Source organism: Sminthopsis crassicaudata, chromosome X, assembly GCF_048593235.1.
Source record: "Sminthopsis crassicaudata isolate SCR6 chromosome X, ASM4859323v1, whole genome shotgun sequence".
NCBI classification, from domain to species: Eukaryota; Metazoa; Chordata; class Mammalia; order Dasyuromorphia; family Dasyuridae; genus Sminthopsis; species Sminthopsis crassicaudata.
This window is the reverse complement of record NC_133623.1, coordinates 15,024,108-15,039,375: the sequence shown is the minus strand read 5'-3', so window position 1 is coordinate 15,039,375 and position 15,268 is coordinate 15,024,108.

Sequence of the window (15,268 nt, the reverse complement as noted above, 5' to 3'; positions counted from 1 at the left end):
CATCAGTGAGCCCATTTCATTCTATCTTGTCCACAAGAATGCTGATATTCTAAGAAAATCGCTGGCCTATTACTGTTCGCTTCAATTTCCCCTGCTTCTGATCTAGTTCTAAAATTCTACATGGAACACTGGAAGAGAATACAACCTGTGTACACACTTTATCTGCTTGCAGAGAGGAATCTTAGAGAGTACTTGTTCTAAGTGCATGGTGTGTGATTTAGTAATAAAGGTGTTAGATCAGGCATCAGAAAACTTGGATTCCAATTCAGCTTCTGACACCTCCTAGCTCTGTGACATCTGCCAAGTCATTTAGCTTCTTTGAATCATGGTTTTCTTCTCTATCAATATTTCAATACATCTGTGAATAGTGAGTTAATCCATATGTGGATTCCATTATTTGATGCAGGAAGTTTCATGTAGAAGTCACTTCTCATCACAGGCCATCTATGACATAATCTCAGAGAGCTGCTTTAAGCTCCCTGAAAGCCTAAGTACAGACAAGAAATGGTTCCATTGCCAAGATCAGAGGAAGGAATGAAATTCAGATTGGTCAGTCAGTCAATAAGCAGCTGTTAAGTACTTACTAAATTTTAGATCTGGGCTGAGCACAGGGAATACAAAGCAAGACAAAAGAAAGTCCCTACCTTCAAAGAGCTCACACTCTACTTAAGAAACAATATGTAAACAACTATGTCCAAACCCCCCCCCCCACAAACAGGAAAAACTAGAGCTATTTTACAGAAGAAGGCACTGGTATCAAGCACATCTGAAAAAGATTTCTTAGAGAAGGTAGGATTTCATCTAAGACTTGAAGGAGCCTAGAGCAACCAGGGGCAGATATGAAGAGGGAGAAAATTACAGGCCTGTAGGATTGCCAGGGAAATTTCAGAGGTTGGAAAGATAATCTGGTATACAAGGAACAGAAAAGATCCTAGGTGAACGTAGGGTAGAAGAAAATTGGAAAAGGAGGAGAACTTTGAACAACCAGCAAAGGACACTTGAGAATGGAGTCAGAAGAGAGATTAGGATGGATAAGTGTATCTGAAAATCATTAGCATAGAGATGATAATTGAATCCATGGGAGCTTGATGAGATCACCAAGTAAAACAGTATATAGAGAAGAACAGAGCATCCAGGACAGAGCCTTAAGGGACACTCTCCAATACTGAGTCTTTATGACCCCAATCCAGCACAATGTTATATTGCCTCATCTGTGAAATAGGGATAAAAATAACTCCAACGCCTATCTCCCAGGCTTATTGTGAGGCCTAAATATGTAAAAGTGATTCATAAACCCCGAAATGATGTCACTTCAGGGTTTATGAAACACTTTTACTTAAATTAATGTTCATTTTTTATTGTTATCTTAGTCTATTAAGGCAGACCCTAAGCAGGAGGCAAAGGTTAATTGAAAGCTGCACATAATTTTGGCAAATGTGGACAAGACTGCTCTAAATGCAATGAGCCCAAGAGCTGGAGTGTCACAGATGGGAAAGGGGCTTTTGCTTTGTGAAGGTCATGGCTTCATCTACTTCAGCTATCTGTGATTTCATGCATATTAGCACTCCTTTTGACACAGAAAATCACTCTTCTGGGACAGTTTGGGACCCACCCAGATGGCCTCTCTCTATTTGCCTAGCTGTTCCTTGAAAAGCAGATGCAATCTGTTGGCTAGTCTGTGGCTAGAACTGATCCAGAAGCCCTGCTACCTTAGTAGGACCTCCCAAGGTCACACTCTTTCCGGAAGCCGTTACCTTGCCACCAAGTTGAGGCATCAGAGGAGCACTCTAGTGGGGGGTTAAGTGCCAGAGGAAGTGAAAAGAAGAGGTTAAATGAGGATTAGGGGCTAACTTGGCAGAAAAGAAGAAACCTCTCAGTTATCTAATCAATTTACCTAGCTGATGAATGTTTTAGAGCAAAATGGACCCAAGGAGAAATGAATTAGCCAAGCAAGTTTTTAGCATGGGGCCTAGGGGTTACAAATAAATTTAATTAATTTTGGAAGAATCTAAATGTGTTACATGGTCACATGAGTCCTGTGGTGTTTTTCACACTATTTGCAAAAATGCATCACACCTCAAATTAGTTCTTTTCAACTCCTAATGAAGACTCCATGGGGATTTAGGAAATATAGTTCCATTCTGAAGCCTTTTAAAAGCAATTCACAAAACTAGCTTTATCATTCTGGCCACAATTAGTTACTAGATTGTCCTTTAACGAGTCTCAGTCATGACCTTGACTTGCTATAGCAAGAAATGGGGGATTTGTCAAGTCTCTGGCCAGGAAATTCTCAACTCCTCCTTTAGTTTAACCGCAAAGGTGCCGATTCAGAGCAGTTGTTTTGGGGTTTCTGTACATTTATTCTTGACACTCCCCTGTGTCATCCTACTTGAGAAAAATTGCATTTAACATTTCTCATTGATACTCAAAGGCTGTTCACTGAAGCAAAGGATTTTGCATCTCATAATGAGTTGTATATTATAAAGTCAAAGTCTGAAATGGACTTTGGGACTAGGGAGATGAAGTTCAGTATCAAGAAAATGAGAACAGCATAGACAAGGAACATTTTAAAAATTAGATTTGTAGGCTGGATTCGGTTTGGGCTGCTTCCTCATGTGTAAACTTTCACCTTCAATTCAGCCAAGTTGAAAAAGATCAATTTAGCAGCCTGGCCATCAACTATCAGTATGTTTTTATAGTTTAAGTATAATGCTGTTTCTCCCAAAGGACGGCAATCAACTTTACACTTATAAAACAGCCACTGGACAGAGTAGAAATTAAGGTTCATTAGCTAAGGACAAAACAGTGATATGTCGATATCACTAGGGACCAAAAGTGGTAAGACCCAATTTTTGGCATTCATATTTTCAAAGGGGTAGTAGTAGTATGTAAGTGTGGGTCTTTAGGAAGGTATCTGACTTCAACCACCAGAGGTATTCCAACCCAAATAGGCCATGTGGTCCATTTATCTAAAAGTACTAAAACCAAGGTCCCATATGTCCAGTGAGAGCTATCACAGAAGGTGAACAAGAGGAGAAAGTGAGTCAGAGAAATCAATAATTTAGATTTAGATTTGATTTTAAGGATTCTTAACAGCTTTTTCTTCAACAATACTATGAGGCAGCTAGCACACATATTAATATCCTGTCTTCTACATAAAGAAATGGACCCTGAACCCAGAGCCTCTGACTCCAAGGTGCCATGTTGTCTGCTACATCGGGCTGCCTCCCACTGCAAGAGAAAGGATAGCTCTCTGCCTATATCATAGGAGACTAGCTCTGCAGAAGCACATGTAAGGGTGAAGGCAGTAGGGGTTCTCAACAAGACAGGGAGAAGTAACAATCAGCAGATGAAGGTTTTTACTCCACGTGGCCTTGCCTAGCTAAAGTCACAACAGTCAATGGCGAGGTAAAACATACTAAATGACTTCTCTAAGTCTCTTCCATCTCTAAAGCTCCAATCATTCAATGGTCCCCAGAATCACTCTCTGCACCCCCCCACATTGTTCCTAATATCCTCTCCTGATTATAAGTAGATAAGACAATCTGGTTTTTTAAAAGAGTTGATAATGCATAGTATTAGCTTACTTTATATCTCAGTGTAAAGTTTATGAAGCACTTGATATACATTCCTTCAATAACCATATGAAGTATATATTGCAAATATTGTTCTCATTTTACAGATAAGGAAAGTAAGGCTCAGAGAGGTTACTGATATACTTCTAAGTGGAAAAGTCAACATGTGAACTCTTGTCTTACGATGGAGAATGCAAAGTATTCCTCAAATATTACTACCATCCCTTCTTTTTTTTGGGGGGGGAGGCAATGGGGGTTAAGTGACTCAGCAAGGCTCACACACCTAGTAAGTATCTGAGACCAGATTTGAACTCGAATCCACTTGCCCCACCTAAATGCCCAATCATTTCTTTTAAAGAGCTAAGAATAAGGCAAAATGTGTCAGAACAGTGAAATAAGTTTCTTCACAGTTTATAAGCATTGTGATTTTCCTTATACTTGGGAATGCCTTTGGAAAATTCTCACTATAGTGTTGCTAAAAGCAGAAGTATACAAGTGACAACCTAAAAGCTATCATGTACACACTGCTCGCTGAACCACAACAGAGATTAATATGCAACACAGAAACACCAGATATTTTGATGGGATGGCATTTTCTATCTTAAAACTTTAATCTTTTTCAAAGTGTTGACTCAGAAATCTGAAACATCTCAAAAGACACTCTGATCTCAGCAAGCCCAATAATGGGCATTGCACATAGAGGGGGAGATGGCATTTTGCATGAATTTTTAATAAAATTTTTTTTCAGCCAGATCACAGACAAGATGGAGGTGGAGGAAAGTTTGTTCTAATAGGTGAAATAATATAAATGAGTGTGGCAAATAAATGTTAAATGCTATATCAGGAACTCACACAGCATTCTGGCTTTCAGAGTCAATTTAAAAAGACAGCCCCAAATTTCCAAATAGTCCATTACGATTACACAGGTAATAGAATAATTCTATTATAATTAGCAATAATTACACCACTCCCATATACTTTAAACATTCATACACTCCAAATGAAGACTCTGCTTCAATTTGACAATAATAAGAAACTTCAAGGGACCTTAGAGGTCATCCAGTGCTACCTGCTCATTTTACAGAGGAACAAAGAGAGGCTGAGAGAAGGAATGGGTTCTCTCCAAGGTCACAAAAGTGGTAGAGCCTGGAGGCAAACCTGTCCTCAGGGTCTAAGGCCATGGCTTTTGCCACAGATGTCTCCTTGCCTCTCAGTCTGCTTGTGCCATGCATAAAAATGATAGGTACACTGTTGAAAGCAATAGGGCTATCAATATACACAAACCCACATACATATACACACAAACACATACACATGTACAAACATCCATATACACATGACATCTTAAAAGCAAATGACAATGATCCCATATAACAAATCTTTCTTATAGTCCTGTCATGTATTTCAGTTATATTTGGTATGTGGCTAAAAATTGCAGGAAGAATTTTTTTTTCAAGAACAAATGTTTCCATCTATTATCTTAAAAAACATGAACATATGCCTAGAAGCTACAGTATAGATGCTGACAGTCTCCTTAGTCCTGTTGGTAGATGTAAGCAAGTGGCACTTCCCTAGAAGTGAGATCTGCAGTACATATAATCATTAAAGGAGACAACTGAACACATGTAAAAAGAAAAGGAGGTAAAAAAAATATAATTAATGCTCAAGCCCCTATATGGAATAAATAACTTCCAGGCAGAAATGCCACTGAAGTTATTTTGCTTGTGAGTGATGTATTTAGTACAACGGGAGAAAATTCCAATACTCTTCTTCTAGTTTAAATGTTGGCTAGAGGAAAAGAAAATCAGACCAATATTATGCTGTGGCGGGGAGAGGGCGGGGGGGGGATGTATTTAGGAACGGCACAGGATTTGAAAGGCATGCATGGACTTTTAAACACATGAAGGAAAGAACTTCCCAAAAGGCTGTAGATGATCTGGACCCCATTGGTTTTGATTGTTTTCCAGAGTATGGATGAATATGCCATTGTATGAATGAGACAGCAGGTTGAAAGGGTTTAAACCAGTTTGAGAAAGGTAATACTACACATTCATTCTTTTCCAAGTAAAAAGACTTGTGAACCAAAAAAAAAGTTCTCAACAACCTCATTTCACTCTCTATCCCTTGAAATTCATTTCACAAGCAAATTCACCAAGTGGGAGATTTTTGAAAGTCTAGTATCATCTAGCAAAGCAGATTCCCATCCAATCCCATGTCAAAGTCTTCCCATCACTGAGTTGTGTGTGCTGGGGCCACCTTGAACCAACAGATTGTGAGATTTTCAATGTCAGCATTTCTACCACTCAAATCAAATGCTACAAATCAGGGTTTGGTTGACTGTTTTGTTGATAGTCTAGAATTAAGAAAGTGTTAAGCATGACAATTTGATTTAAAAGGATATCCTTAGCACTTTTTGTTTTCAAAGAGATATTAAATATTCCCCGGCATACCCTTGGCTGTCATAGCTAATCATTACATGTGAGGTTGATAACAACTATAGGTAACTTCATGATCAGGATTAATGATAAGATCTCAAACAGAAAGTAAAATTCTGATAGTTATTGAAAACGTTGAGCAACTTTTTTATAGTCTAAGGCATTTAAGAATTTAATTATCGCATGCCAAGAAAGTATTAACAACAAAAGCTGAGCACTATATTTCCCCTGCTCTCTTCTAAATATTCAACTCATGTAAATCCATTTAGGTTAATGCATGAAATCATGTTAGCCCTAACCTGTGGTGCACTACTACCTTCCACATTCCAGAAATGGTAACTCTGCTTGCTTCTTCTGGCACTTTGGTTTGGGGCCTCTAAGTTCTGTTTTTTGGATCTGACTCACAATTTCATTTGGTGGATGAAAGCCTGAGGGCAGAAACTTCTTCTACCAAAGCAGATTGGCATCAGCTTTACATCTTATAGTTGGGGTAAGGCAATTAAGAGGGTAAGTGAATCATCCAAGTCGATTATGTGTTTAAGCTATTGGAGGAAGAAGGAGAGCGAAAGGAGATTGGAATAAAGATGAGGAGGTACAATAGATTGTATGAGCAGTTTTCCTGACTTTGAATGTGGGCCAGTGCACAGCTCCAAAGGAATATTTTTGTTACTTCTTCAAAACTGAATCATTTTCAAAGATCTAAGTTACAACTGGGCAGCAAGACGGCAGAATGGATAGAGCACTGGGCCTATAGTCAGGAATGCTGGTCTTCTTGAGTTCCAATCGGCCTCACACAGTTCCTAGCTGTGTGACCTTGGCAGGCCACTTGAACCTTTTGCCACGGATCTTTATGTGTAATGAGTCAGAGAAGGAAATGACAAACCAGTCTAGTATCTTTGCCAAGATGAGGTCATGGAGGGTTAAAAAATAAATAAATAACAATAAATAATAATAATAAATAACAATAATAACTATCAGAAAGCAGGTCATATTATTTTTAAAAATCTGAATAACACCTGACATATCAAGGCTTCTTTTCTTGCTTTCCGGTCATATTTAATTCCGCAGGTATTTGTTGCCTACGACATTCATAAAGAATGACAATAATAAGTTAGCATTTGTAGAGCACTTGAGGGTTTTGAAGGTATTCTTCACAATGCCATCCTCTTTGATCCTCACTACAATCCTGTGGGGTAGATACTATTAATATCCCCATTATACAAAAGAAGAAAGTAAGAGGGACAGTACTTAAGTGACTAGTCCAAGGTCATACAGGGAGTGTCTAAGGCAGCATTCCACCTAAGCTCTTCCTGATTCTAAGACCCAACTGCTATCCACTACTTAAGGAGCCATGTCCCAGAACGTACTGTTTGGTCTCCAAACTTAAAAAAAAAAAATTCAATGATGAGAAAGTGATTTTTCCCCAATGTGGAATAGGAAGTATTAAGACCAAACTAAGAGTAGGAAGTAGTTGGGAAGCTCGGTGCCTGATTAAATAAGTGAAATGAGTCTGTTAAGGTTTCTAACTTATCCCTGGCCCCTCACAAAAATAAAATCCAAGGCCTGATGGCTTCCGGTCTCACCTTTACCCCAATAAAACTGCCTGTTCCCCCTCTCCACACATATACATAGGGTGCCCATTAATTTAAATTGCACTAAATAACCTTGCCTGGATAAATAAACTACTAGAGGTTCCTCAGCAAGGAGCATCATATTCCATGCTCCAGGAAAGGCCCTCTCATGCACTTCCCCTTTGCCAGTGGCATTCTGCCCTGCAGTGATACTCTTCTCAATTGCAGAGAGGAAGCACTTCATGTCCTGACTTATTCTGACTTGAAAGTACAAGTTGAGAGTAGTTTTGGTAGAGTACACAGAACTGTTCTAATCTTCCTCCTGTCAGAAAAGGAGGGCAATCTCAGAAGCTGAGAAGTGCCAAATGACTTAGATTTTGGAGTTGGGGAATTAGGATTCAAATCACAGTTCTACCCCTTGGTCACCCTCGCCAAATCCCTCCTACTTCCTGGGCCTCACTTTCCTTCTCTGTAAAGTAACTTATAATCATTAAGAATTATTTTAGGCCTGAAAAAGGTTGAGTCATTTGCCCAGGGTCACCCATTCAGAGGCAGGACTTGGTAGAAGGCTTTCTGACTTCAGAGGCAGTCATCTACTTCATCTCTAGCCATCGTGTTGCATAGCCATACAGGCTCCTCCAAACATTTACTCCTCCAAATCAAACAGCCCCAGATATTTCCATAAATCCTTGTCATTGTCTTGAAAAATAAATGGCCACAGACAGATAATAATGAATGGGGGAAAGTAGAATGACTAAATATATCATTTTCAGAATATAACTTTTTTAAAAGAATAGGTCTTTACCCAAGCTGGAAGTACAAGGGTCACTCACAGGCCTGATCTCACAGTCAACTGGCATGGGAGATTTGAGCTACTCCAATTCTTATTCAGTTCAACTCTGCCCTCCGCAAACCACCCAGTGACCCCTGATCCCAAATGTTCACCATGGAGGTGCCAAACTTAGTGTGTAGACCCAATCAACATAGCCTATTACAACTCAAAATTCCAGACCTTAAGACATCTATTAGTTTTCACCATCGAGGTAGCTAGGAATACAAGTCTTTGATATCACATCCAGGAGAAGAAAATAATATAGATCCTCAGTGGTTTCAGTGGCGCTTTCTTTCTGAAGCCTAAATTCTCTATGTCACTTTTATATAATTTTCTCATTGGACCCAGCAGTGGTCACAACGTATTGCTAGACCCAATATGGCTCACTAACCTTCAAATTCCTATGTAGCATTAGATTTGTCTCAATTAAATTCTGTTGAACTCAATAAGCATTTTTAAAATGCTGACTATATGGCAAGGAACTGAGTATCCAAAGACAAAAAAAAAGTCTGCCCTCAAAACTTGTATTCTACTAGGATGCTATATTCTCTCTTGAATATTCCAAAAACATAGTTACTGTCTAAGAGAATATTACATTTTCACAAATGTATCAGGAAATGGGCCTGAACATCACCTAATTCAACCCCTCCTCATTGCACAAAAGAGGAAATTGAGGACCACAGATAGGAAGCATTTTGCTTATGGTCAAGCAGCAGGTGCCAGAGCTGGGCTATGATCTCACCCATCCCAGGTCCCCTATGTCATGATGCCTCTCACAATCCACAGAGAGCCTGAAACATAGTCTTACAGTTGGGATTTGTAAATATAATTAATTTAATATTTGTACATAGCATCTGTAAGTACATTCTCATAAATTTGTTTCTTGTGAAATTCATTGATTTGTTTTAATTGTAAATTTTATTTTCATTTTTTAATCTTTCCCCTCGTTCACCCTGCCAGATCTCTATATCCTAGGTTTCAATAACAAAGATGGTCTTTGATAACAAAGAAAGAAAAAGGGAGGATTAGGAGAAAAGAAAGAAACAAAAGGAAAAGCAGATCAGCAAAACTGGCCAGTTCTCCAGTAATCTGGGAATATTTCTCTGGCTTCCTCTCCCTTTTCTTCTTCTGGAAGTTTTTAATGAGACCATTATTTCCTTCTTTAAGTGCAAATAGGGATACAAGAGAAATCTATTTTCTTATAGCCAAAGCTGTAAGATGTGTGCCAGTCAATGGATTACTACTGGGTTCTTAATTATCAAATGCCATGATGCATTAAAAATGCTTATGGAAAAATATTAAAATTTATCTAAATTCTTTAAATTTCTTTCTTAGTTTCTACAACCATGAAATAACAGCTGGAATGTACAAGCTCCTTATGTCAAAAATCCAACTTTTTAAGGGCAAATCATGATTTCAAGCACAAAAAGAGAATGACAGTGAAAAACTGTAACAAAACAACAGTGACTACAATTTGAAATGGAGCATAGACTATTTCACTTTCAGATCACCAATCCAGTCAGAAGCCAAGAATTTGGAATAATGGAAAGGGCAAGGGAGAGGTGGGGAAAGAATGGCCTGACAGTAATAGTCTGTATTCAACCATTTTTATTTCACAATACAGTCTTACTGTTATAAAATACAGGACATCTAAATGAAGATGTGACTGAACCTAAGAATGTCTATGAATGAAACATGTAATGGGAAAGTTGTTTTTGGTAGGACTGGAATAGGACACTGTCCTTCTTTAGAGGAAAGACAGAAACCCCAAGAAAGGGAGGAGTCTTGTTCTCTATAAGTGCCAAACTCAGGTATTTCCTCTTTGGAAGCCTTCACTGCAAGTATAGTCAGCACCCTCTTAATTCAATGTCCAATAAATTCAACACCATAGGGCAAAGCACTACTATCTTACTCCAGCTATAGCTCTAATACTAAAAATTAAAATAAGTTAATGAAAACGATAATTGGTAGTAAAGCTATGTTATGCAATAATGGATCAAATAAAAAAGTCTTCTTATAGAAAATAATTAATTACTAAGCTTAGAGAATCAAACAGCTCTTTAATTTCTTGAGTCCTTGGTTTGGAAAAAAGCTACTATTTTTAGAATGGATTGTAACAGGAACAAAGCCCCAAAATATTACTGAAGACTTAATGATTTTGAATGCTGTCACTTGACAGCAATAAAGTATATCATGCATTTATCCAAAATTCTAAATTGCTCACTTAACCAATGCTTGCCTGGGCATGGCCAATACTCTTAATATGGAGATCTGTGTGTACTCTTCCTCTGTGGCTGGGCACCACTTCCTTTGATTGACTGCCTAGATCTTTAAAACTAGTAGCATCGAGAAGGTCATGATTTCTGTACACTCTTCTCTGTTGCATCCAGAAGGTGATGATCACAGTTCACCCACAGTACGGGCGGGCACCATGAACTGAACCAGTGAGAAGGGAAGAACTTCCTTCCTCTGCCTTCTCTGACTTTTGCCCCAGATCTAAGAAATGGGTATGGAGTGTGTGTTTCTGTTCTGTTTTGTCTGTCAGATATCAGCAGTGATCCCTGCTAGACCTAGGAATTTGAGCCATGACAAACTTATACCCAGAAATACAGGATGGCATAGGCAGTTACCCTAGCAGGGGAACCTTGCTAGGAGAAATTGGAGTTCCTTGGACTGGAACCTGCATGTGGAGTTGGTTTATGGATTTAAGCTGTTATAAACCTCCCTGCCCTTCCTCCAGAGCCCAAGATGGCCCAAAGGAGTGAAGGAGGAATTTGCCTCCCAAGTGCTGAAGGGTGAAAATTGTATGTCTGTGATTATGCCTGTTGAAAAAAATATTCTTTTAAAAAACTAATCCTATCATTAGCAACTAAGTAAAAGGAGGATGCAGTTAAAGGAAAACTCTGAAGTGGGGGCTGGTGCCATTTGCAAAGCACTGAGATATTCTAAAAGCCCTTGAGGGTATAGGAGAGCCCTGGGGCTAGAGTGAAATCTAACTTACCTGGCCTTAAGGCAATCAAGAAGCACCAGTAAAATCCTACTTATTTCTGGAATTTTTTCACTACAAAGAAGCAGAGCCCAAAAGATCCCCTGGTATTGGTCAGATAAGCAACTTGAAATGGGTCAGCTGGTTTTCCCTGGAGAACAGGATTTTCATATCATAAAACTACCCCATTACAAATGAGACTTTTTTGTTGAAAATCCCAAGCAAGGGATTGAAATAGATGTGAAGAATGACTTTGCTTCTCTCTAATGCAAATGTATGTGACAGCTAAGAGGAACCTTCTATACTATGAAATAGCTCATTTAGCTGAGGTGATCAATTGGCACAGTCTTCTGGACTGAGCCAGTGTGGCGGAGCAAACAAAACACTGTACTTGAATACATGAAAAAATGGGTTCAAGTCCTAGCTCTAACATGACTAGCTATGCAACCATAAGCAAGTTCTTAACCTCCCTAAACTTGAGGCAGCTAGCTTAAGATTAGAGGCTATAAATGATCTATGCATAGAGGTACCACTCAAATCTTGAGCTCCACCAGAAAGGTGCCAACTCTGACTTGGTACACTAAGCTCAAATGAGTTCAAGTAGTAGCCTCCGGATTTATCTACTACTGCATGTAACTGCTAGTAAGACTGTTGCTTTTTAAATCTCTTGAGGCCTACGACTTTTTCTAGCTAGGGACCTTCAGTGAGGTTATAAACTCTACTAAAAACACATTTTCACTTCAGAGAGAGCTATTTACCAGGAATCACCAAAATCTTTCACTACAAAGCCAGAAAAATATATTCACACATTAGCCATATCAAAAAATGCGTGTCTCTTTCCACATTTTAAGTTCATCACCTCTGGGCAGGAGGTGAATGGCATTCTGAACATGTCTACCAAGATGTATTACTACTCAACTGGAGTAAAATCCTTACTACTAAAAATATAAGGTTCACCATTACTGCTAAAAGGATGATGGCAGTGGATGTGTCTGGTGGCCACTGTTAGGGTGGTTTACTCTGATATGAGGCTATGGTAATTCCCCACTACTAGCAGAGAGAGAAAAAGCATAAAAAGAAGAGGAAAAGACAAATGGCTGAAATTTGAGCAGTTTTTAATCTACCAATGCACACAGACAAGATAAAGAGCCATGATTCTCCATATTGTTCCATCTCTAGAAGCCAGCTTCTTACACTGTGGTGCATGACCCCATATGGGGGAGTTTTTTAACTGAATGTGAGTCACAAAATGATGATTTATTATCAGTTAATACTTGATTTGTTTACCTATTTTATGTATCTATCTACCCGGGGTCACATACAAAAATCTTGGGTGAAAAGGGATTATAAGTAGAAAAAGTTTCAGAAACTCTGTTCTGGAAGTGAAGAGGAGCAGGACAGACAGAGTTCTACTACTTTGCTCTAATGGAAGGAAAGAAAACAAGCTGGAGTCACCTGAGTGAGACTTCTCAGTTTGATAGAAAAGATGGAAGATCTACTTCTTTAAAAATCCAGGCAGCACTTCTTGTCGAGATTGACTACTTTCTAGTGTGACCAATGAGTCACATGACCTGCTTATTGAAGTCCTCTTGAGAACCCTAAGTAACATCATATCTCCTTCATTGCAAGCTCTACCAAGACCAAATGGTAAGTGGAGGTGCCCCCACCCCTTTTCTGAGGAACAATTCAGTTTTGAATTAAGAGGATTCTTCTCTATTCTTGAAAGAAAGTTTCCTCTTCAATTCCATCAACATGAATTATTGAGAGATACAAATTTGAATCTCAAAGATCTGCTCTATTCATATTCTCCTGAATCTGGCAAACCTCAAACACTTGCAGCCACTTCTTCCTGATGCTCATTGTTCTGTCTGAAACAGAACAGAAGGAGTAAGGTATTATGCTCGGTATTTTCCTTCTAAACAGCTGGAAAGTAATTGGATATCAGCTGTTAACATATGATATTGGCAAAGATAGCTGAGCAGACATGCTTCTAACACAGCCTGGATGAATTTTTAAAAAGGTCCTTCACCATGCTGGCTGCAGGAAGATGAAATTTTTGGCCATGACAACTCTCAAAGACCGATTACTAAACCATAAAAGCTTTTGTGATCCGTATCAGTAGGAATGTCTACACTGATGATTTCAGTCACTTAAGGCAGACTCTGGAAGTCTTTGCCAACAGAAGTGGCATTCATTTCAAATAGAAAGGGGATCACTTACATAAGAATGCCTGCAGACCACAAAATGACTCAGCTTTAAAATGTAATATTATGTATGTTTTATTGTATTTTTATTTATTTTGTTAAACGTTTTCCAATTACATTTTATCTGGGTCAGGTTATACTGGGGATAGTTGTAGGGCACTCTTTGATACCTTTATCCTACTGCTCTTTGAATATGTTCAAAGCTAACTAAATGTCTGTTAAATTTATGTTTATCAGTTGCTGAAAGAGGTCATGAACCTACTTACTAACTCTTGGTTGAGACCCTAATAATAATAAGTGACATTCCCAAGTTCATGCAGCTAGTAGCTGAATTTCCATTGAGACCATGGGCTTTTCTCTATCTCTTTTTCCTTATAAATAACATGGGAACAATGATAAATGGACCACCCACCTTACAGATTTGTCGAGAAAGTGCTTTATAGCCATTCAATTAACGTAAGTTATCATTCTGCTGATTTTTCCTCCATTTCTGTATTTTCTTCTATTCCATATAAGTTTGTCTTGCTCCCAGAGCTTCTACTTCTGTGCAGAGCCTTCCAATATGCTTTGCATTCTTCCCACTGTGGAAGAAAATTTTGTACTCTGAGTTTTAGGAACAAGCCTGAACAGAAACCATTTTTATTAATGTAGATGAAATGAATGCCAAACAATTTTGCTTACAGAGAGACTGAAAGACCGACACAGTTACCCCCAGAAAGCTACAATTTATATTATTGTCCAACAATAGTCAATATTCCAGAGTCAAGATTAAGTACAGGTTTAGATTTGACTTCTTCAAGCAGAATAATAACCATTCAACTTTTTTGTGCACCTTAAAGATCATTTTACTAAAGCCATTCTATCTGGAGCCAACACGGTGAAGAGTAGGCAGGACATTGGCTGAGCTCTTCCGGGCTTCCCTCAGAATCAACACTAGATCAGGCCTGTGAATAAATTTTCAAGTGTCAGAATCCACAAAATTTCAGAGTATAATAATTTTCCAGCTTAAGGTATTGGAAGGACTTCAGGGAAAGGTCTGTCTCACTGGGCAAGGGGGAACAGCACAGGCATAGGAGAAGTCCTACATGGAGAGGCCTGGCACAGGAAACCTAGTAGGAGGCTTTCAAGCAAAAAAAACACTTTTCATATAAGGACAGAGCTAAACATTTGGAGAAATGTTAACTTCTCATAGATGAACCAAGGCAATAATAAAAATAACTATTCTAAGTCAATAACAATCAAACTACGGAAGAGTGACAAAATTTATCTGGAAGAACAAAAGGTCAAGATATTACCTCACACCTATCAGATTGGCTAACACCACACAAAAGAAAAATGACAAATGCTGGAGGGGATGTGGAAAAATTGGGAAAGTAATTACTCAGAAACTGGAAATTGAGTGGATGCTCATCAATTGGAGAATGGCTGAATAAATTGTGGTAGATGAATATTATGGAATATTATTGTTCTGTAAGAAATGACCAGCAGGAAGATTTCAGAAAGGCCTGGAGAGACTTACAGGAACTGATGCTGAGTGAAATGAGCAGAACCAGAAGATCACTGTACACTTCAACAACAATACTATATCATGATCAATTCTGATGGACGAGGCCCTCTCCAACAATGAGATGAACCAAATCAGTTCCAATAGAGCAGTAATGAACT